The sequence below is a fragment of the Lepus europaeus genome, chromosome 3 (genome assembly GCF_033115175.1).
Source record: "Lepus europaeus isolate LE1 chromosome 3, mLepTim1.pri, whole genome shotgun sequence".
NCBI lineage: Eukaryota > Metazoa > Chordata > Mammalia > Lagomorpha > Leporidae > Lepus > Lepus europaeus.
This window is the reverse complement of record NC_084829.1, coordinates 134,206,572-134,230,514: the sequence shown is the minus strand read 5'-3', so window position 1 is coordinate 134,230,514 and position 23,943 is coordinate 134,206,572. Positions and strand designations below refer to the sequence as shown.

At 38.3% G+C, this 23,943-nt stretch overlaps 1 pseudogene; it reads right to left on the bottom strand.

Annotated features, from left to right (window-relative positions):
• Nucleotides 1-13,361: 13,361 nt before the first annotated feature.
• Nucleotides 13,362-13,935, bottom strand: LOC133757121 (molybdopterin synthase catalytic subunit-like; annotated as a pseudogene).
• Nucleotides 13,936-23,943: the final 10,008 nt, after the last annotated feature.

The window sequence follows — 23,943 nt, the reverse complement described above, 5'->3', positions numbered from 1 at the left end:
GCCTTCTTGTAGGCCTTCTTCTTTTTAATTACACGGAGATTTACAACTGTAGGTCACTTGCATATTATAGGACAAATAGCATCCTAATAAAGTATCCTCACATTAAGGTATGGTAATTAATCTTACTATAGGTGTATTGATATCAGTAGCCTACAAATCATTGTCTAAACTATCCCACGAACTGCCTCTTGGATTCCAGTTAACCTTAAAAGACACAACGATAAGTGAATAAATGAGAGAATGAGTGATGGAATTAGTTCTCCATAAAACCCAGACATCTGTTATCTTTAATAGGAAGGATGGAAATTTTTTTTCACTGACTTTGGAATCCAGTAATGTAATTTACATTTTATTCTAAGGAGACTTATCATCTTCTCTCTTGTCTCCTTGCACAATAAAAATGTTAGTTACCATTATTATTTTCTGAACAGTTACACAGTTTGGGTTACTTTTCTATATAGGCTGTTAAGTCTCATATTATGGGAATGGAAGACAAGAAATTGGAAAATAAGAAAAAATCACACTGGGAATGTATTTTTTGGAAATATAAATGTCTTGAAGATTTTCTTTTCTTGGTGGGAGGGGCTGGTTCTTGAAAAATAGGTTAAGAAAGGCAAAGCAATTGTGATGAAAGCTTGTTCCCACACAAGGATTTGAGCTTTGAGTATTCTGAGCCCCACCTTGCACTATAGCAAGTATCCCATTTGTAACCCCATGAGCTAAAGTATCACAGGTAGAATGTCAGTGCTGAAAATGTCCAGTGACTGAGTCATTAGCAGGTGCCCAGATACACACCTCTGTTCCTGTGTGGGTTTGTGCACCTGACTGAGAATAAAAGGAACTACAAAGAAGTTTAACTTGCCACTCTCCAGTAACTGACGGAATTAGGCATCTAAGTGCTCATAATATTGTCTCATGTTTAGGAATGTCAGTAGGAAATCAAAAAGGGAGAACATAAGTTAAAATTATTAATATTGTAACAGGTGACAGAATACACTGAGTTTTCACTGTATTCTTTCAGCAGCAACCATCACCAGCTGTCAACTATATATTTCTGTCTCTTGAAGGCAGAGAGACCTCACACCTTTGGTTTCGATTACTCCTGGGTTTTAAATGTCTACATATATTGAAAGAGCTGGACCAGGGAATTGGTGAACATGCCCTCAGAATTTTAGAAATCATGACTCTAATTTCCTTCTTTTTATAAATAGGCACATTGAATCCTTTTTGGAAAATTTGACAATGCAACAAAGTGTAAAGAATAAATATAAGCATCACTTCTCAGTCTTTTGGCTAAGATCAAGTGGGAAGAATAAATAGAATTGTGTTTAATTCTAAATAATTTTCTCTGTGAGACTGTTTTGTTTTGATAGTTGTCTCTTCAACACTCTCCACCTTTGGTTTACTGCACATATGATGGAAAGATTATAGGATCCCCTTGGCCAAATAAGCAGGTAAATGCATGATTCTTAAAGCCTGCGCTATTTTGCATGAATAAATAGAATTGACATCACAATAAATGTAACAAAATAGGGAAATATTTCCTTTTTTTTTATTCTCCAATTTTGAAATTGAAGACCGTAAGAGGGGACTTCAAAGCATTCATAGAAAATTTGCATTGTTTTTTAATTCTGTTTTTCTGTAAGTCTTGTGAAACTTCCTTGTATGTCCAACCAGTGGGAAGAGATATATAGTGTTTTATAGAAGAGGCAATGAAACTTTGAAGAATGATCTGTGTTTCTTTTGGTCATAAAAATTTCAAAATATGTGCTAAAACTAGAAATAATAAATTATTGTTGCTTATTGTTCATTTTTCCTATGAAAGAACAGTGGAAAGTTGAGAAATTATTTATTATTCAAATTGAACTCTTCTTGTAAAATAAAAAATCCTGTCCTCAGATATTGCGGTATCTTTTATTCCGAATAACCCAAACCTGCCAGGGTAAATGCAGCCTACAACATCACCTAAGACTTACAGGAAAAAATATACTGTACCTTTTATTTTAAAATAAACACTCGCTATTGTGCAAGTTTTTCTTTAATAAATGATGTGAATTGGAGTGAAAACAACTTATCACTTATTAACGGTTCAGAACAGGAGGATATTTGGAGTTAATATTTGCACAAACTCCTAATAATTATCAAAATAGCCTTTATTTGTTTTTTCTTGCCACTGACTCATAGGATATAGTAAAAGAAGACAGATCAGCCTCTTTCCTGATAAGAAGGCCATCTGCACGCGAGGTTGTGAGGAATTCCTTTTTTTTTAAACATAGATCAAAATCTGCTAATATGTATTGCCCTGGGAAGACGTAATAGTTTTTTTTTAAATATGTTTGAATACATTTATAGAAAAACAATGAACATAGGCTTTTGTTTCTTTGCCATCGGAAAAGAATTAGTAAAAAGGAAAATTCTCCCCAAATACCTGTTTCTTAGAGCCTTTCCAGAGCATAACAAAGCACATAACAATTTTCAAATCCTTAAACTTAACATACTATGTTTTAGAAAATATATGCCAGCAACGTGGATTTAAGGGTTTAGACCAAGCCTTTGAAATATCTTAAATCTCCTTGAGACCTCAAAGATTGTTTATAACCAAGAGTTGCTTTGTAAAAACAACATTGATGAGATGTTTTAAAATTTTTCTTGTTAAATTTTTATAAGAATATTTTGGTTGGGGAAAGGAAGCATCTGTATTGCAAGATGATTTGATATAATTGATTTGTTTAATTTCAGAAATGGAGAACAGGATGCCTTGCAGGGATGTTTATTAGTGGCTTGTATACATGGAGCAAATAAAAATATGGAAAGTTATATTAACTTTGGATGGGTCTAATAATTTTTGAATATGACTGTAAGACCAGTGATGCAGCATCTTTAGTAAACTTTTAAAATGTCTTTTTCTGTTAGACTAATAGAACTCAACACTGGCTCACCCAAGGTGAGAATCGACTGAGAGACATTTGAACCAATCATATTAACCAATACATGTCTTTTTCTGCAAAGTGATTAGAAATTATTTAAAAGAGATCTAAGAAAGAAACTTAGAAGTTTGGAAGTGAAGTTTGAAAGTAAAGTCTGTGTTAATACTTGGGACTACTGATGGGGAGAAAGTTTTTCCTAAGAAGAACATTTTGCTGTCTTTTTTTTCCCCCCTTCACGTTTGCTTTACTCCCCACAGACCCGTGGCTGTTTGCCTCCCTACCGTAGTCAATTTCCAGTCCAGACAAGGCCAGGGAATGCAGGGAGACTTAACAAAGATGTCATATTCCAAAAATGTTGATTTCTTACTTCTCAGCTATGGATTACTCTACTGGTCATTTATTTCACTACTGATAGTCCTCCAGAAAAATGTGAACAACACGTCGTACCACTACTGAATCAATTAGTTAAAAACGTTAGATTTAAATAGTAAGAGCTGTAGTAGATGAGAGGGTTCAAATTGACTGGCATTTTACTTTTGCTATTAACATAAACTGTTTTATATTAACATAAATTGTATTAATAATACATTATATTAATATATTTAATATAATTAATATATTTAATACAAGGGTACTTGAGTTATTGTTTTAAGCTCTTGCCTGTATTTCTGCTAGACCATGATAGTCTTTTTTTTTTTTTTTGTCAGGTAGAGTGGACAGTGAGAGAGAGAGACAGAGAGAAAGGTCTTCCTTTTTGCCGTTGGTTCACCCTCCAGTGGCCGCTGCGGCCAGCGCATGGCGCTGATCCAAAACCAGGAGCCAGGTGCTTCTCCTGGTCTGCCATGCGGGTGCAGGGCCCAAGGACTTGGGCCATCCTCCACTGCATTCCCAGGCTACAGCAGAGAGTTGGACTGGAAGAGGGGCAACCGGGACAGAATCCGGAGCCCCGACCGGGACTAGAACCCTGTGTGCCGTCACCGCAGGCGGAGGATTAGCCTATTGAGCAGCAGCACTAGCCCATGATAGCCTTTTTACTTTTCATTTGTTGAACTCTTTATTTAGAAGAGCTATTAAATCTTTGATTACAATATAAATTAAAAATATTGTATGGCAAAAATATTAAGCTGAAAAAATTTGTGGGAAAATGGAATTAAAAAACAAGCTTATTTTGATAAAAAATATTAATATCTATGAAATTGGGTTGGGTTCAAAAAGTTCATGGAAAAATGTATATTATGTAAAAGTTATGGGACCGGCTCTGTGGAGTAGCAGGTTAAGCTGCTGTCTGTTGCACTGGCATCCTGTGTGGGTACCAGTTTGAGTCCCAGTTGCTCCACTTTCAATCCAGCTCCCTGCTAATGTACCTGGGTTAGCAGCAGAAGATGGTCCAAGTGCTTCAGCCTATGCTCTCATGTGGGAGTCCTGGATGAAGCTCCAGATTGGCTCCTGGCCTAAGCTTGGCCCAGCCCTGGTCATTACACACATTTCATGAGTGAAGCAATGGCTGGAAGATCTCTCTCTTTCTGTCTCTCCCTCTCTCTCTGTAATTCTGATTTTCAAATAAATAAATAAAATCTTTAAAAAATTATGCATTGATTAGAAAACTTTTTGCACCAAAATAAACATCTTTTGATTCCATTTTCCTTGACATTAGAAAAAAAGATTTATTCATGTATTTGAAAGTCAGAGTTACAGACAGAGAAGGAGAGACAAAGAGAAAGAGATCTTCCATTGGTTAGTTCACTCCCCAGATAACTGCAATGGTTGGTGCCCATATAGATGCTGGCTTTGCAGGTGGTGTATTTACCCATTACATCAGAACCCCAGCTCCTCCATGAACTTTTTGAAGTACCCTAATATATAAATTATATATTTTTTCCCAATCACATATACATTCTAAAATTTTCAGAGTTGAGGACAATGATCTTCTTCCCTTCCTGCCTTGTCTATATATTTTTATTCATACTATGAACAATTAACATTCTTCAATATTTTATACTTATATCTGAATGATATCCTTGATGATGACATAAGTGTATGTTGACCTGCTTTTCCTTTAGATTTTAAGGGCTTATCATTATAGGGTAATTTCTTAATATTTTGAGTATTAAGATTAATTTAATTCTATCATTAAATTACTGGGTGATTTGGAGAAAGTTGTTTGGGAAAGGATTGTTTTAGATCTTTTTTGGACCCTCAACAGTATATTTGTGGTTATGTTGAATAAAGTAAGTTGAAATTAATCTTATATCATAAGAATTGTATTTATACTTTTTAAATAATCAATATTTGTTGAATAAATATATTCAGTAAAAAAGGCACGTTACAAAAATTTTATTGAGTATGATGTTATTTTCTCAAAATGACAGGTAAATAGAAAAAGATTATAAAGGATCATATCAAAGTGGGAATATGAATGTCTTAGAAAGATTTCCCTTTGTTGGTCTGTTTGTACTAATTTTCTGGTAGTGAATATTAACTGCACTGATAATTACAAAGACAATGTGTGGTAGAATTGACCATACAAAGCAAATTACACTGGATCTTCCTAGATCAAGGGTCACTTGAACCTTTGTTAGCAGTTAGATAAAGAGCCGTGCCCTCATCTGTTAGCTGTATTTGGATGAAAGAAGGATGATTATATTAGAACTCTAAAAGACCCCAGAGACTATCCTGGCTGCTTCTCTTCTGTTCCAGTTCTCTGCTATATTCTGCAAAAACAATAGAAGATGGCCCAAGTGGTTGGGCCCCTGTACCTGCATGGGAGGCTGGGTGGAAACACCTGGCTTCTGGCTTCTATTCGGCCCAGCTCCAGTTGTTGCAGCCATTTTGGGGTGAACCACTGGATGGAAGACCCCTCTCTCTCTCTCTCTGTCTCTCCCTCTCTGTCTGTAACTACCTCTCAAATAAATAAATAGATTCTTTATATAGAAAAAGAAATTTGGAATTAGCAGCTACCCTTAACAGTCAAAGTCACATATCTAATTTATATTGTGAAAAATCTTGAAAAGCCATACTTAGCGTTTTTTCCACAAGGTTACAGGTCAATTCACCACTGAGCTCACATGAACCACCTGACTCCTTCAGACCTTTGAGTTTGCAACTGCTGTGTCCTGATCCAAGACAGAGCAACTGTGAGACAGTGATTCTCTGGTGCTAGGTGACTAGGCTGCTGAACACCACTTCTCAAAAAGCTTCAGTTTTCCTCCTTGAACTTCTCTGTCATTTGAGAATCACCACTAGGGAATGAAAAACATATAAAACAAATGGTCCTAAACCGCAGCTTGGGGTCCTTAGTGTCAGACTAAGCTAGGAACATGGCTAAAGAACGTGGCCTTGCCAGTTCTTTGCCACAAAGCTAGTCAGGATACAGAAGCAGCAGAGATGAGGGCCCTGGTCCATTGGGCTTTCCTGACATCAAGTTTTGACAGTTAGAGAAGGGGATGGTGACTTCTAAGTGTCTTTTTCCTTGGACTCATACATATCCCACTTATATATTCATTTGTTCAATTAACCCATTAACTACACCTCTGATGGAACCCTGAAGCAAAGCCTGTTGATTGCCATAGAATGAAGAATGCATTGCTAAACCTTGCCTTGAGTGTGGAGAACATTTTAGTTGTGATGTACTTTTCAGATCATCACCTTCTGAAAGCATGCTGTAAAGATTTGTTAGAGATACCTATGCAGGTACAAATCATGAGATCTTTTCCAAGATGTAACTAAATTTCAAGATGGGTATGCAATTGAGAACATTTTACTCAGAGACAAAAGAAAGACATGCATAACTTAAATGGGATGCCACATAGGTTACTTGTTTTCCCATGCTATATAACACAGACACATCTTGAAGACATCACAACTTTAAATTTGTTTGGGAGTTCTGCTCTCCATTGTCACACAGGCTAAAACTTTTATATTGCTCTGGTTGAGATTCCAAAGTATTTTTGGTCTGTTAATATTTTTCTAGAATAACTCTCATATCTTGGCTCTGTGGGACCAAATACCTTGCTTACTGTTGTTGATTTATCTTTATAACTGCATTATTTGACCTAAACCAGTTTTATTTGCAGGAAAACATTAATCTAAGCAGAAGCACTCAGAACATATGCGTAGAATCACTTTGCCTAGTACAGATTTGTTTCATTAACTTTAGTTCTCATCAACTCACCAAGCTGTCGCTAGCACTATTTTCTTGTTAATCTAAATAGTGGATTCCTCTTCAGTTCTACAAGACTGTTCACATAGACTGTTGATCAATTTCATTTGGATTTTTATGTTATGGACAAGCCAGTGCCTAAGGAGAATACTTAAGGTAGACAGCCTTAAACATGTTTTCCCTGGTTTTGATCCTACTTTAATAATTAGTAAATGAAGAAATGATTCCTAAATAATAGTTTTTGGCTTAAAATATGCATTTCTTAACACAATACTTAGTTATGGCTTTTGGCCAACGTTTATGCCTTGCGTGTCATTTGTGAATGCTTTCAAATAAAAAATGTGCAGAGTTGCGTTTTTATTTTTTTGGCTTCAGAAACAGCATAAAAGCTGTTTCCATGCTTACTCTATGCCATTTCTGTAGAGAGATGTAATGCTACTTAATTTTAAACAAGTCAACGGTCTCAAACAGAGCTGGGTTATGTTATCACATCTGCTCATTCTTTGCATTAAAAGGATTATTCCCAATGTTTTGCAATGTTCACTGCTTGGATATCCAAAGCATCAGTAAAAGACCCAGACCCTAATGGGTCCCTAGAGACAGAAAAATATAGGGAGTAAAAAATAGCATTGAAGTACAGTATTATCTCTAAAATTCATTTGAGAGTTTTGGGTTCCTGGAGTCCTCTGAGAATCTAATGAAAGCTGTAGATCTCTCTCTAGAGAAATGCACATGTCGTTAAAAAATCTGAATATGTAGTAAGGTTCATCATGCCTCTAGTAGAGGTTTGTAGTTCACAGATGAGGAAACTCTGTGACAAGTTATAAATGTATAGATATATGCACATAGATAGGTATGCATATACCCACATATGCTATAGGGTATCCAGGTAATTTAATTAAAAATATACAAACTTTCGTACCTACAAATGCTGTGTGATATACAAATACTTTATTACAAATTTCCTTTAAAATCTCCCCAAGTAGTTGAAAGCTCAGAAATCTTGGTTGCTTTTATCTGAGGGCTGTTTAATTCCATTGTTCATAGGTGAACATATTGATTTTCGGAATCAGTATTTCAAAGAAGTAGATATATACTTAAAAACCTAAAGATAACCTAAAGTTAGCTTATCTATGGCAGTTGGATGATATCATCACTTTATCAGTGTTTTGCTTCAAATGTTCATGAGGTGTTAATTTTCTAGGGAAGTCTAGAAAAATAACCCAAATATTAATACTTTATGGTTTCAGTAGCATTCAATTCATAATATTTCAATGTTTCCTGCTGATCCCTTCTTTGAACAGTAAAGACATTTGGAACTTCACTGTATACTTACAAATTAGTTAGAAATGTGTTAGAGTATGTTCAGTATTTCTAGGTATTTTAGGTTTTAATATATAGTCATTCCTTGGTATCTACAGAGGATTAGTTGCGTAACACATTGTGGATTGCAAGGTGAACCAGTGGTGGAAGATCTCTCTCTCTCTCTCTCTCTCTCTCCCCTCTCTCTCTCGCTACCTCTCTGTATCTCTCCCTTTATCTCTGTCTTTCAAATACATAAAATCTTTAAAAAAATGGTGTAGGGAGATGAGCAAGATGGGGGCCTAGTAAGACACACCAATGACTACCTCTTCATAAAGACGCCAATTTGAACAGCTATCCACACGTCAAAACACCTTAACAAGGGCTAAGGAAACCAAGAAAGAGAATAGTGCCTGGTTTAACATAGTAATAACATTAAAAGGCACTGGAGATACTCTATTAGTTACCACAGCAAAACTGATGCTTTGAGATGCTATGATTTTGAACAACCCTTGCATTGACTGTCAAGTAACAATGATTTTGTTTGTTTGATTGGTTTTGTTTTTTTTCTTCATAAAAATCAGTGAACTCTCTATTTAGTGTAGAGTCAATTTTATGAGTATAAAATTAACTGAGAATTTGATCTCTGTGAAAAATAAGAATGGGCAGAGAGAAGAGGAAGAAAGGTATGGGTGGAAGGGAGGTGGGGGGGAAGAATCATCATGATCCCAAATCTGTATAAATTAATGCATAAGGTTGTATTCCTTAAAAAAAATTATAAAAAAAAATTGGAGAAGGCAGAAAGCAGTGACTGGCTGTGTAATCCCTTCCCAGCTACAACCAGTGATTTTCCATGCCTCCTGTTAGGAGGATGGAGAAAGAATTAAGAACAGATATTAGACTTGAAGCCCATTACTAGGTCCACTGTTGTAAAACTCAGTGTTAGAGAAGGCCCTGCAGCCTCTGCCTCCAGACAAATACCTGTAGACAGAGCCTTTGGACTCTCTATGGCCAAAGAGCCAAGGGCCTACCCCTATCAACTCTTCCCCAACTTTCAACAGACACTGGAGCAAAACTGCAGTCACACTTGGGGAGTAGCATGGGAAAGCCAGTACAAGACTTTGCCTTGGACCTCAGTGCTGGTGAAGCCATGGTGAGACCCAGCACCAAATAAGGCCTAAATGCCTCTTGCCCCAGGCCAGTGTTTGCAGACAGGACCAGCAGTGCATTCTGAACAATACAATAGCCTTAAATTTAGGGCAGACTTGAGACAGAGGTTCCCTCTTGTGCTGAAATAATGACAACACGCTAATAGCAAATTTGTTGTGGACCCAACTTACTGAGCCATCTGGAGATGAAATAGCAGAAGTGTCCACAGGCTCAGAGAAAATAAGCAGACTGTTTAGACTTTCTGGAAGGTAGGCACAAAGAAAGATGATAAGGACTGGCAAAAATTCCTAATCGTTTAATGCACAGACTATGTGCATTAAACATTAAGAACTACCAGGGAACCCATGACTTCACTTAATGAACAAAATAAGATGTCAGAAACTGATCAGATAGAAACTGATATATGTATTTTTTTGATGCAGAATTTAACACAGCAGTTTTAAGAAAACTCAGCAAGATTCAAAGAAAAACAAAGAAATGATTCATTAACAAACAAATTTAACACAGGTGGAAATAATTTACAAAGATCCTTAAGGTGAAAAGCACATTAAGCAAAGTTAAAAACACAGCAGAAGGGGGCTGGTGCTGTGGTGTAGTGGGTAAAGCTGCCGCCTTCGGTGCTGGCATTCTATAAGGATGCCAGTTCCAGTCCCAGCTGCTTCACTTTTGATCCAACTCTCTGCTATGGCCTGGGAAAGCAGTGGACGATGGCCCAAGTCTTTGGGCCCCTGCACCCATGTGGGAGACCCAGAAGAAGCTCCTGGCTCCTGGCTTTGGATTGGCTCAGCTCTGGCCATTGGGGCCATTTGGGGAGTGAACCAGCAGATGGAAGGTTCTCTCTCTATCTCTGCCTTTCAAATAAATAAGTAAATCTTAAAAAAAACACAACACAATAGAAGTCATCCACAGCCAAGTAGATAAAACAAGAATGAATGAGCTTGAACAAGGTCTACAGATACATAGAGATGAAAAAGAAGGAAAATGAATAAAGAGAGCTTGTGGGGACTTCTGGACAACATTAAAAAAGCTAATATCTGAGCTATTTGGGTTCAAGGGGAGACTTGAGAAGGTCAAAGAGTAGAAAGCATATTCAAAAACATAAAAAACTTCCCCAAACTAGAGAAAGATGCAACTATCCAGATAGAGAAAGTTCAGAAGTTACCAGAGTCAAACCAACCAAGTCTATGCCCAGATATAGTCTAATCAAGCTCTCATAAAGTTATCCCAGTTTGCCAGCTGCAGAAATCTTAAGACTAGGAGAAAGTGGAATGTTTTTTTTTTTTTTTTCACAGTACTGATGAAAAAAAAGTGCCAACCAAGAATACCATGCCTTAACAAAACTATTCTTTACAAATATGCAAGAGCAATAAAGATATTACCAGACAAACAAAAACTGAGATAATTTTTAAAAAGATTTATTTATGTATTTGAAAGAGTTACACAGAGAGAAGGAGAGGCAGAGAGAGAGAGAGAGAGGTCTTCCATTTGCTGGTTTACTCCCCAATTGGCCGCAACGGCCAGAGTTGTGCCAATCTGAAGATAGGCCAGGAGCTTCTTTTGGGTCTCCCAAGTGGGTGCAGGGGCCCAAGGACTCAGGCCATCTTTTACAGCTCTTACAGACCATAGCAGAGAGCTGGATTGGAAGTGGAGCAGCCAGGACTTGAACTGATGCCCATTTGGGATGTTGGCACTGCAGGCAGTGGCTTTACCTGCTATGCCACAGAGCCGGCCTCCCCCCAGAAAAATGAGACAATTTTCACCACCATAACTATCCTGCAAGATATGCTAGAGGGAGTTCTTTAAACTAAGAGTTTGCTAAAATTAAAAAAAAATCAGAAGGTAGAAAATTCACTGAATAGGGAGCCTAGAAATAAACCAATGTATCCATAGCTAACTGATCTTCAACAAAAGTGCTAAGAGCATGCATTAGATAAAGGCCGATAATTACAATAAATAGCACTGGAAAAATTGAATATCTGCATATAGAATAATGAAACTACACACCTATCTTTTATTATATACAGAAAAAAATCAACTCAGAGAGGATTACAGACCTAAATCTAAGACCTGAAACTATGAAACTATTAGAAGAGGAAAACCTAGAGAAAACAATTTGGAGGATTGCAATAGACAAAGAACTTGTGGCTAACATCCAAAAGCTCAGGAAACAAAAGCAAACATAGACATAGGATTTCATCAAACTTAATGCCTCTGTCCAGCAAAGGAAATACTCAACAGATTGAAGAGATAGCCTACAGAATGGGAGAAAATATTCAGAAATAATTAAAATGGCAATAGGTCTGAATAGACATTTTTCAGAGGAAGACATACAAATGGCCAACAGGCACATGAAGAAATGTTAGACATCACTAAACATTGGAGAAATGCAACTAGAAACCACAAAGAGATATCATCTCACTCTAGTTGGTATGGCTGTTATAAAAACCATGGAAGTGTGGCAGGTTTTCTGCCTAGTGGCTAAGGTGTCAGCAGGTTGCCTGCATCCCATATTAAGTGTGTGGGTTGGATTCCTGGATCCTTTCCCTGAGTCCTCCAGCTTTCTGCTAATGCGGATGAGGGAGACAACAATTAGGGCTCAAGTGATTGGATTCCTGCCACCCACGTAGGAAGATCTGACTTGCCACCTAGCTATTGCAGGCATTTGGAGAATAAACCAGGGGATGGGAACTCTCTCTTTGCATCTCATTCCCATATGAAGTCTAAAATAATTTGATCTCACAGAAGTTGAGAGTAGAATGGTGGTTCCCAGAGGTTTAGGAGCACATGTGACAGGGAAAGATGGGAAAAGGTTGATCAATAGGTACTAAGTTATAGTAAGGCAGGAGAAAGTTCTGTTGATATATTACAGAAGGGCTACTATAGATAACAAAAATATGCTAGAAGAGAGGATTTTGAATGTTTTCTCCAAAAATAGAAGATAAATACTTAAAGAGAGGGCTACATTTACCCTGAATTGAATATTGCATATAATGTACTGAGACATCACATAGCATCCCATAAATATGTGCAATTTTCTTTATGCTAAAAATAAAGTTTGAATGTTTGCATATAACTTATGCCCATGCCCATATTTTTTAAAATATCTGAAAATGCTTTAATAAATGATCATATAATATTCCTTATATTACTCTCCTTAAAACAATTTCTGGAAGTCAAATTTTAGACATCAACTAATATTTTAACATAAAACATGTTGATGGAAGTTTTACAACAATTTTATGCTGATTTGTACATTGATACAATATTAGTAACCATAAAATGCAACAAGTATTATGGTCAAGATTATAGATTCTAAATTACTAGAAATCTCTAAATATGAAATAGTTTAAGTATTATCACTAAATTTTTAAAAATGGGAAAATTTGTAAACTTTTAAAATTATGGGCTTAATTAGTTTATTTTAAAAATATATTAAGTTCTAAAAATATATATCAGGACAGGAGGCTGAAGGGGAGGCCATGTCTGAGACGAGGTTGGTGAGCAGGTGCCAGACCTCAGTGTAAGCTGAGTCACAACTGGTCTTAGTCACGCAAAGACATCTACCACGGATGCTTTCCCTCTCATTTAAACTATTGCTTGTTTTCCCTAAAGTCCTTACTTTGGCTCTAGCTCCCAGGTAACCCTTCATCCTAAATACACACTTATTTAGCTTTTACTCTCTTTTGCCCCACAGTTATAAAACACTGTGCTTCGGTGAGCTATCAATCTCTGGAGGAGCAAAATCACAGAGAAATCAATGGTGAAACTTTACCAAGTATGAGAGCTCTAAAAAATATAACTGATTAATCATTGTTTGCCCAAAACCATTCTTTGTTTCTCTTCCAAGTTGAGGATGACTCTTCATACATTTCCTTTTTCCATATGGGCACCTTGGCTTTTAATTATCAATGGCATAGCTCACAGCTTCAAGGGATGCAGCCCTGTGGGCTGAGGACACAGCAATGGTTATGCTTGCTTCTGACACTGGAACTAAGCCAAGTCTATGGAACACTGCTGTATGTGTGACTGGCCATTTCTGCCTGATGTCACTACAGATTTTTCTGACCTCGTTTTCTGCCATTGGTAGATAAGCCTCATATTCTAAGTTAATGACTTTCTTCCCTTCAAAGTTATTTCTTATAGTCCCTACGAATAGGGACACTGCAATGCAGAGTGGAGAAATCACTAGCTGCGAGACCTCATCCACTGAAAGTTTTCAGCAGTGAATTTTATTATATCTTTAGCTTTCTCTTCAACATCACCCATATCTTTCCTACATGGCTTAAATGCACTAGCCTCCACCAATGGGGGTGGGGGTGATAATAGCAATTTTGTCTCCTGGCTGAAGCCGGAGGAGCTGATCTCCAAGCTCGGCATATTCTTGATGAACAGCAAATATCACCTGATTACTAACATCAGCCAATCCAGGATGTTGAGTTTCTATCTCTTTCCACAGCTGTGATGCTTTTATTTCTTGGGGCACAGAAATGGTCTCTGAACAAACTCCTGCTATTTCACATTCTTTGCAAAATACAGCCTGGCACCACTGCACCATCGCTCTGAGGACCCCGGGACTGATTTACAGGCGCAGAGACCGATGGGCAGACCCTGTACCCCCATAAACACTTCAAATCATTGCTAGGTTACTTATAATACTTAACACAATGTGAGTACTATATAAATACTTGTTATACCATATTTCTCAGGAAAAAAAGCCTATATATGTTTGGTACAGATGCATTTTTTTTTCCTGAAAGCAGTTGGTTGAGCCCATGTCTGTGAAACCCCTAGGAATGGAAGACTGATTATCCTTCTTTTTGATATTATTCTCTATTTTTATTCTATCAGTATCAGAAAACATACTGTGTATCTTTTAAATCCTTTGGAATTGCTTGTAATTTTTATGGACATTTTTGGTAAATGTTTTAGGTATACTTAAAAATATTGTGCATGCTGCTATTATCAATTCAAACATTCTATATATATTAATGAGATCAATTTTGTTGGTACGCCTTGAAGGATTTTTATCTATTCATTCTGTCAGTGAGAGTGGGTTCTTATAATCTACAAATGTGATTGTCATACTGGGTTGAACAGTGTTTGCCCAAATCCATGGAGGGCATATGAATATGACTATTTTATTTTATTTTATTTTATTTTATTTTTTGACAGACAGAGTGGACAGTGAGAGAGAGACAGAGAGAAAGGTCTTCCTTTTGCCGTTGGTTCACCCTCCAATGGCCACCACGGCTGGCGCTCTGCGGCCAATGCACCACACTGATCTGAAGGCAGGAGCCAGGTGCTTCTCCTGGTCTCCCATGGGGTGCAGGGCCCAAGCACTTGGGCCATCCTCCACTGCACTCCCGGGCCACAGCAGAGAGCTGGCCTGGAAGAGGGGCAACCGGGATAGAATCCGGCGCCCCGACCGGCACTAGAACCCGGTGTGCCGGTGCCGCTAGGCAGAGGATTAGCCTGTTGTGCCGGCCTTGAAAGTGACCTTTTTAAAAAATGGAGTTTTTGTAGTTGTGATTGAATTAAAATGAGGTCAGACTGGATTAGGGCGGAGCCTGTTGCAAGGGTTGGTGTGTATATAAGACCAGGGAAATTTGAACACAGACTCAGAAGGAAGAAGGCCATGTGAAATTGGGAGAAAATGTGAAGCAACAAGTCAAGGAATGCTGAGGTGTTGGCCATCACCAGAAGCCTAAAGAGATAAGGACACAAAACTTTGAGAGAGCATAGCCCTGCTAATACCTTAATTTCAGATTTCTAATCTCCAAAACCATGAGACAAAGGGTTTCTGATATTTTAGGGGGAAAATGACAGGATGTGCTAATTATTTTGACAGATTTCTCTGCAAAAGTTTAAAAATACTCCACCTTGTCCCTAATGACAATGATGAAGCAGTCAGATGTACCATCCAGCTCAGTGTTACTCATATTTGCATACAAGTGGGATTACAGTTTCAAGGTTTTCTGCAGGGTAGTAAATATTTGTTTGCTGTACTTCCCATTATACACATTTCAATAAAGGAACATAAAGTTTTTTCCTTTGTTGATTCTATTTCCTGCCATTTTACCAAACTCTTTTATGAGTTTCAATAGTCTCTCGGTGACTGGATAAAGAAATTATGGGATATGTACTCTATAGAATACTATACAGCAGTAAAAAACAATGAAATCCAGTCATTTGCAACAAAATGGAGGAATCTCGAACACATCCTGCTGAGTGAATTAAGCCAGTCCCAAAGGGACAAATATCATAGGTTCTCCCTGATCGGTGACAACTAACCAAGCACCAAAAAGGAAACCTGTTGAAGTGAAATGGACACTATGAGAAACAATGACTTGATCAGCCCTTGTCCTGACTGTTGATGAACAACATAATACTTTACCCCGTTTAGTATTTTTTTTTTTGTTCTAGTTAATACTATTGGTTGAACTATTTAATTAACACACAATTATTCTTAGGTGTTTAAATGTTAACTGAAAAGTGATCCCTGTTAAATATAAGAGTGGGAATAAGAGAGGGAGGAGATGTACAATTTGGGACATGCTCAATCGAACTTGCCCCAAATGGTGGAGTTAGAAATGTGCCAGGGGATTCTAATTCAATACCATCTCACTAGTCCAAGTGATCAGTTTCAGTTCATAATTGATCATAATGATAGGATTAAGAGTCAAAGGGATCACATAAACAAGACTAGTGTCTGCTAATACTAACTGATAGAATTAAAAAGGGAGAGAACGATCCAACATGGGAAGCGGGATACACAGCAGACTCATAGAATGGCAGATGTCCTAAACAGCACTCTGGCCTAAGAATCAGCCCTGAAGGCATTCAGAACTGGCTAAAAAGCCCATAAGAGTATTTCAGGCATGGAAAGCCAAGACACTCTGGCAAAAAAAAAAAATGACCTAAATGAAAGATCTCTGTGGGTGAGATCCCAGCGGAAAGAATGGGCCATCAAGGAAGGAGGTACCTTTCTCTGAAGGGAGGAGAGAAGTTCCACTTCGAATATGACCTTGTTTAAATAAGATTGGAGTTGGCGAACTCAAAAGGCTTCCATAGCCTTGGCAACTCATGACAAGAGCCTCGGGTGATTACTGATGCCATAAACAAGAGTGTCAATTGTTAAATCAACAGGAGTCACTGTGCACTTACTCCTCATGTAGGATCTCTGTCCTTAATGTGTTGTACTATGTGAATTAATGCTATAACTAGTCCTCAAACAGTACTTTACACTTTGTGTTTCTGTGTGGGTGCAAACTGTTGAACTCTTTACTTGGTATATACTAAATTGATCTCCTGTATATAAAGATAATTGAAAATGAATCTTCATGTGAATGGGAAGGGAGAGGGAGGTTATGGGGGAAAAAGCCACTGTAATCCAAAAGCTATACTTTGGAAATTTATATTTATTAAATAAAAGTTAAAAAAATAGTCTCTCAGTGGAGTCTTTTGGATCCTTTATATTTAGAGTCATGTCATCTGCACAAGGGATAGTTTGATTTCCTCCTTCCAATTTGTATACCTTTGATAATGACATGGTTGAGATTGAGAAGAATTAAATACCTTGGAATAAATTTAGCCAAGGATGTGAAAGATCTCTACAATGAAAATTACAAAACATTAATGAAAGAAACAGAAGACATTAAAAAAAAATGGAAACATTGGGGCTGGCACTATTGTATAGTGAGTTAAGCTGCTGCCTGCAGTGCTGGCATCCTACATGGATGCTGGTTCAGGTCCTGGCTGCTCCACTTTCAATTGAGCTCTCTGCTATGGCCTGGGGAATCAGTAGAAGTTGGCTCAAGTCCTTGGGCCCCTGCACCCACGTGGGAAACCTGGAAGAAATTTCTGGCTCCTGGCTTCAAATAGGCACAGTACCAGCCATTGTGGCCATCTGGGGAGTGAACCAGTGGGTGGAAGACCTCTCTCTCTCTCTCTCTCTCTGCCTCTGCCTCTCTGTAACTCTGCCTTTCAAACCAATGAATAAATCTTTAAAGAAATGGAAAAATTGTCCAAATCCATGGGTTGGTAGAATCAACATCATCAAAATATCCATACTACTAAAATCAGTTTATAGATTCAATGTGATCCCAATCAAAATACCAACAATATCCTTCCCAGATCTAGAAAAAGTGATGCTAATATGGAAAACAAGAGACTCTGAATAGCTAAAGCAATCTTAACAACAAAAAAAGGCCAGAGGCATCACAATACCTGATTTCAAGACATGCTACAGGGCTGTTATAACCTCCCTCCCACCCGCAACCATCCCATCTCATGCTCCCTCTCCCATCCCGTTCACATGAAGATTCAATTTCAATTATCTTTATATACAGGAGATCAGTTTAATTGAAGTGGAACTTTTCTCCTCCCTTCAGAGAAAGGTACCTCCTTCTTTGATGGCCCTTGAACAGGCATTTTTCAAGAGAAGAAATTCAAATGGTCAGCGGACACTTGAGAAAATGCTCAAAATCACTAGCCATCAGGGAAATGCAAATCATTTTACATCCCTCCATTTATAATGATTCTCATACAGAAATAAACAAACAACAAATGCTGGTGAGGATGTGGGAAAAAAGGTACATTAATCCACTGTTGGTGGGGATGTAATCTGGTGCAGTCACTGTGGAAGACAGTGTGGAGATACCTCAGAAATCTGAATATAGACCCTCCATATGATCCAACCATTCCACTCCTGGGAATTTACCAAACTAAAATAAATCAGCATCTGAAAGTTATCTATACCCCCATATCCATTGCAGCTCAATTCACAATAGCTAAGATATCGAATCAACCTAGATGTCCATCAGCTGTTGACTAGATAACGAAATTATGGTATATATATACTACAGAGTACTACTCAGCTGTAAAAGCAAATAAAATCCCATCTTTTGCAACAAGATGAACACAACTGGAAACCATTGTACTTAGTGAAATAAGCCAGTATCAAAAAGTCACATATCATGTTTTCCCTGATCCGAGGTAACTAATAGAGTACCTAAAATGTAATGTGTTGGAGTGAAAATGACATTTTAAGATTTGATGATTGCTTATAGTCCTTGTTTCTAGTGTTGAGGAACAGTGTTTTCTTCTTCATACTATTTGTTGAACTCTTTACTTGGTGTAGGGTTAACTTTATTATCATTAAGTAAACTGAAAATAGATCTTTGTAAAAATTAAGAGTGGGAATGGGAGAGGGAGGAGGAAGAAGGATTGGCGCATAAGTGGGTGGGAGAGTAGGGTGGGAAGTATCACTATATTCCTAAATCTCTATATGAAATATATGAAACTTGTATAATTTAAATAAAATTTAAAAAAGAAAAAAGAATAAACTACAGACTATTCAGTTGATCTGAAGTAAATTGATTCTTTACTGAAGGGATTCTTAGGACTTTTAATAATTTAATCTGCTGTGAGAATATCTAGGCATTGTAGGCATTTCTATGAGTCATTTGCCAATAAATTTATTTTTCCAAAGACAAGTTAATATCTTAGCATTTTAACCTTCAATATATTTATATATTTACATATATATTTATATATATATATTTAACCTTCAATATAATGTTTGGAGTAGCATGGGTGATGAATGTGATTCTAAGATGTGATCCAGAAATTTTAGCTATGAAGAACTCCAACCCACAATAAAATTTTAATGACAAAGACTACATGTTCAAAAAAAAAAAAGAACATAAAGAACATAAAGCTGTAAATTCTCATGCAAATCTTAATGTAGCTCATTGTTTATCAATCGTCAGTTGACGCTGCATCAAGTCCTGCGTTGTGTGCTGTGTATTTCGAGAATTTCATGGCAGTATAAATGCAGCCCTGCTTTGAAGATGCGCTCTGTCCAGTGCAGAGGAAGATCTATTGGCACGGATGCCATCATGTAGGTTCATAGAACTCCAACAACACTGACAAGTTTGATATTTTGGAAATACTTTTCAATAAATGTTTCCCTTATTGGCTAGCTAATCTTTTCTCTTTTTGCCCCTTGCCTATCTTAATGGATCCAAGAAATGGGCACTCCAAAGCTACTAAGAAGAAAGGATCTGTCAAGGTTAGGTTGCAGCAACAAGGTGGGGGGACGTCTGCCTTTTTCATCACTGGAGGGGAACAGACAGAAGGAGCACCAAAAGGATGCCAGGGAACTGCACATCTATGTCCCAGCTGTCTCTCCCTGTATAGAAATTCCTGGTCAGAGATCTCCATATGTCTAGAGAAGACTGATAACAAGAGGGCTTTGCTGATCTTTCAGGTTCAGCTCATGAGGAAAGTTCCTAAGGTGTATCTCGGATCTCACCAGCACCATGTGATGTGGGGATTGTGGGCCAGCCAGGGCCAGTATGGGTAGAGCCTACAGGGGCTCCCCAGGGTTGGGGATCTTGCCTTTTTTCCAGCCCAGATTCCTCAGGGGTTGAGTCAGTGGTACCAGGGTAAAAGGGGTCAAGGATAACATAAACGTATAGATCCAGTACAGCTGCTTCCAGGCCCAAGCCAAATAGAACACGCAGAGGTGGGAGTTTTGTGGTGTAGTGGTTAAGAAGCCAATTGAGATGCCCTTGTCCTGTGTTGGAGTTACTGGTTTCCAGCTTCCTAGTAATGTGCAATCTGGGTGGCAGATGATGGCTTAAGCAATTGAGTCCTTGCCACCAACATGGGAGATCTAGGCTGAGTTCTCTGCTCTTGGCTGGGGCATTTGAGGAGTGAGGCAGAGAACGGGAACTCTCCCTCTCCATCTGTCTCTTCTGTTTCTCAAATAAATACATATAAATGCTTTTCTAAAAAAGAGCAAGTAGTGAGTCCTCATAGAACAGGGAACCCCTGGAGTGAAATTGGAAGAGACTTAGTTCTTTTTTTTTTTTTTTTTGAAGATTTATTCTTTTTATTTCAAAGAGTTACAGAGAGAGGTAGAGACAGAGAGAGAGGTCTTCCATTCACTGGTTCACCCCCCAGATGGCCGCAACCCCTGGAGCTGCACTGATCCGAAGCCAGGAGCCAGGAGCTTCCTCCAGGTCTCTCATGTGGGTGCAGGGGCTCAAGGACTTGAGCCATCTTCTACTGCTTTCCCAGGCCACAGCAGAGAGCTGAATCAGAAGAGGAGCAGCTGGGACCAGAACTGGCGCACATATGGGTTGCTGGTGCTTCAGGCCAGGGCTTTAACCACTGCTTTAACCTGCTGTGCCACAGTGCTGGCCCTGGAAGAGACTTAGTTCTTAATCGGAGAAGACAAAAGCAAAAACATCCGGATGTTTATTCTAAAGAGAGTACTTCATGTAGAAGGCAGGGAGAAGCTGTCAAAGTCAGTTTAAAGATGATGCATTTTCCCTCCTCTGCACATCTCATTCCTAACTACCTTGCAGGATGGAGGAACGTTTGGAGCAACAGCACAGATGGATTCCTTGCTGGGATCTTAAGAGGACAAAGATTGCTGAGGTTCTTGCCATCTATGTTTTCATTTCTATTTTCCAATAGGACCTGCAGACAAAGTCAACCTTCTTCATGCACAAAATAGAATGGGTCTAGGAGTAAACTATTCCTGAAACTACGATTACTAATTGTGCCCTTCCTAAGACTGCATAAAAAGGATATACTCAATCTTTTGAACTTTTGCATTTTATTATTCTAATTATATAACTTTGTCCACAAAATCTCTGTCACTTCTCTCTGCTTTTATCTACCTCTTTTGATGATTCCCATTAAAATAAAGCCAAAGAGTGTAGCATGAGTTATTTTTAGCACAACTGATCACTATCAGAGGAAAAGTGAGCCAGGGAACATTCTAGAACACTGGCTTTGGTTAGACAAAATTGGGGCTGAATTCCTCAACAGATAAAGACTGGCTTTTCAGGTACCAGTTAAGAAGGGCACCACAGTGAATAGCAAACAAGGAAGAAAATAAAAAATAAAGAATCAGAAAGTCTAACAAGGAGCTGTTTTAATTTCATTGCACATGTAGCTTTTGTATTGTTTGAAAGATAATACATTATTTAGAGTTTAACCTTATTTTTATTTAAATTATATATGAACAGTATTTTACTTTTTAGAAAATTAATTAATTAATTTGAATGTCAGTTACAGAGAGGAAGAGGCAAATCTTCTATCTGCTGGTTCACTCCCCAAATGGCTGCAATGATTGGGGCTGGACCATGTTGAAGCCAGGAGCCAGGAGCTTCATCTTGGTCTTCCAAGTGGGTCTCAGGGGCCCAAACACTTGGGCCATCTTTTGCTGCTTTTCTCAGGCAATTAATAGGGAGCTTGATGGGAACTGGAGCATCTAGGACTCAAGCAGTTGCCCAGATGGGGCCAGTGTCACAGGTGGTGGCTTAACCCATAATGCTACAATGTGTGGCTCCTATGAATGGCCTTTTGATCTTTTTCATGCTTATGTCATCAGAAAGTGCTACTTGGCCTTATGCAGAATAGCACAATTTTAATTTTATTTAGTTTTTTAAAAAGTATTATTTGAAAGGCAGACTTTTAGAGAGAGAGGGAGAGACGGAGACAGACAGAGAGAGAGAGAGAGAGAGAGAGAGAGACTATCTTCCATCCATCATCCACTGGTTCACTCCTTAAATGGCTGCAATGGCTAGGGTTGGGCCAGGCTGACACCAGGATACTGGAACTCCATGCAGGTCTCCTACATGGGTGACAGGGGCCCAAGCACTTGGACCATCTTCCATCTTCTGCTGCTTTCCCAGTCCATTAGCAGGGAGCTGGATTAAAATTGGAGCAACTGGGACTCCAGGAGGCACCCATATTTGATGCTGGTGTCGCAAGTAGCAGCTTAATCCACTGTGCCACAATGCCGGCCTGAGAATAGCACAATTAAAAAAAATGACAGAACAAGGATAATTTCCCACCTGATTTTAAGAGGAAATACTTGATTTTTCATTGGATAAAATGAGAGTAAAGACATTAACTGCTTTTATCCTTAAGGAGAGGAAAGAACCAGGATTTGTCCTACTGTAGGATTTGATGTGAAAATTTTCTTTCTTCCTGCTACGGGGGATATGAAAATCAGGTTAGGACATGTGTGGAGCTTCCTAACAGTCCTATGCCAGGGCACCTGTGTTTGTTTAGGAAGTGTGTGTGTGTGTGTGTGTATGGTGGACAAGGGAAAAGATGATGAGATTCTACACTTCAAACTAAGGAGGCCCAAATCACAGGAAAGAAATGATGTATGAGCCACATGACATCTGGAAAATGAAGCAGGGCTGTGAAAAGTATGAGGCTGCCAAACAGTCCTTTTACAGCAGTAAGCAGGAAGTCCCTGCATCCAACAAGAGTAGATTGAAGATCAGGACTGTGACCAGGGAACTGATAATTCCCATGTTTTTCTCTTAGGAGAACAATTCTTATTTTTCCACCCAACAGGGGTCAGCAACACACAGAAACTTGTTTCAACTAACCTCTCCTCTTTTATAAAAATTTATATAGTTAAAGGTTCATCCATACGAGACAAGAAAGCATGTGTGTGTGAATGAGGGCATATATGCTCTCTCCTTTTTACCTAAGTTTGTTCAGCTTTCTAGTGCCTAGAAAGAAAGATTCGAACAGAGTAGCATCAAATTAATCATGAATCAATCTTCTGGGACATCTGAAATTTTCTGTGAACTTTTGCTACTCTGATTCTTTATAAAAAGTGATATACAGGAGCACTTCAAAATGCTCATGGAAAATGGAATTAAAAGATAATGTGCATTTTCCTTAAATTTTTTGAAATACTCTCATATTACAAAAATTTTAAATGTACGAAGTTATTTTAAAACAGGCAATGAAGTTAGTAACTGGTAGTCCTAGTAAGTAATAGCAGATGACCTATGTGTTTGCTCTGCTGACAACATACTGAGTGCTGTGTGTGCATTATCTTACTGGGTTCTCACCAGCAGTTATAATGTTAGCTTACTCTGGGCGTTGCCACATCCTAGGCACCACACTAAGCATCTTGAATGCACTACTTGATTTATTGTTCATAACAACATTGCACCATAGGGATTACTGTCAATTCTACCTTATTAGTGAGAACACTGAGGCTTAGGAGACTGAAGAATGAGCTTAATGTCACACTACTAGCAAATGGCAGTACTGGGACTTCAGCAGGCAGGCTGGCTTGACCACTCTGTCCCTTTGGCCTGTGTGCTTGCTGAGTCTCCAACATTCCAACAAAGACCTCATGTCTCAGGACCCTTGCACTGCCAGTTTTCTCTGTTAGGAATACTTCTCCCCAAACACCCTTATGATTCACTTTCCTACCACCTCCTGTCTGATCAAACATTGCATAATCCTAATTATTTTATTACAAGTAGACACCTTCCCTCCTACTACCAATCTTTGCATTCCTTATCCTTCCTCCTTCATGCCATATGTTTT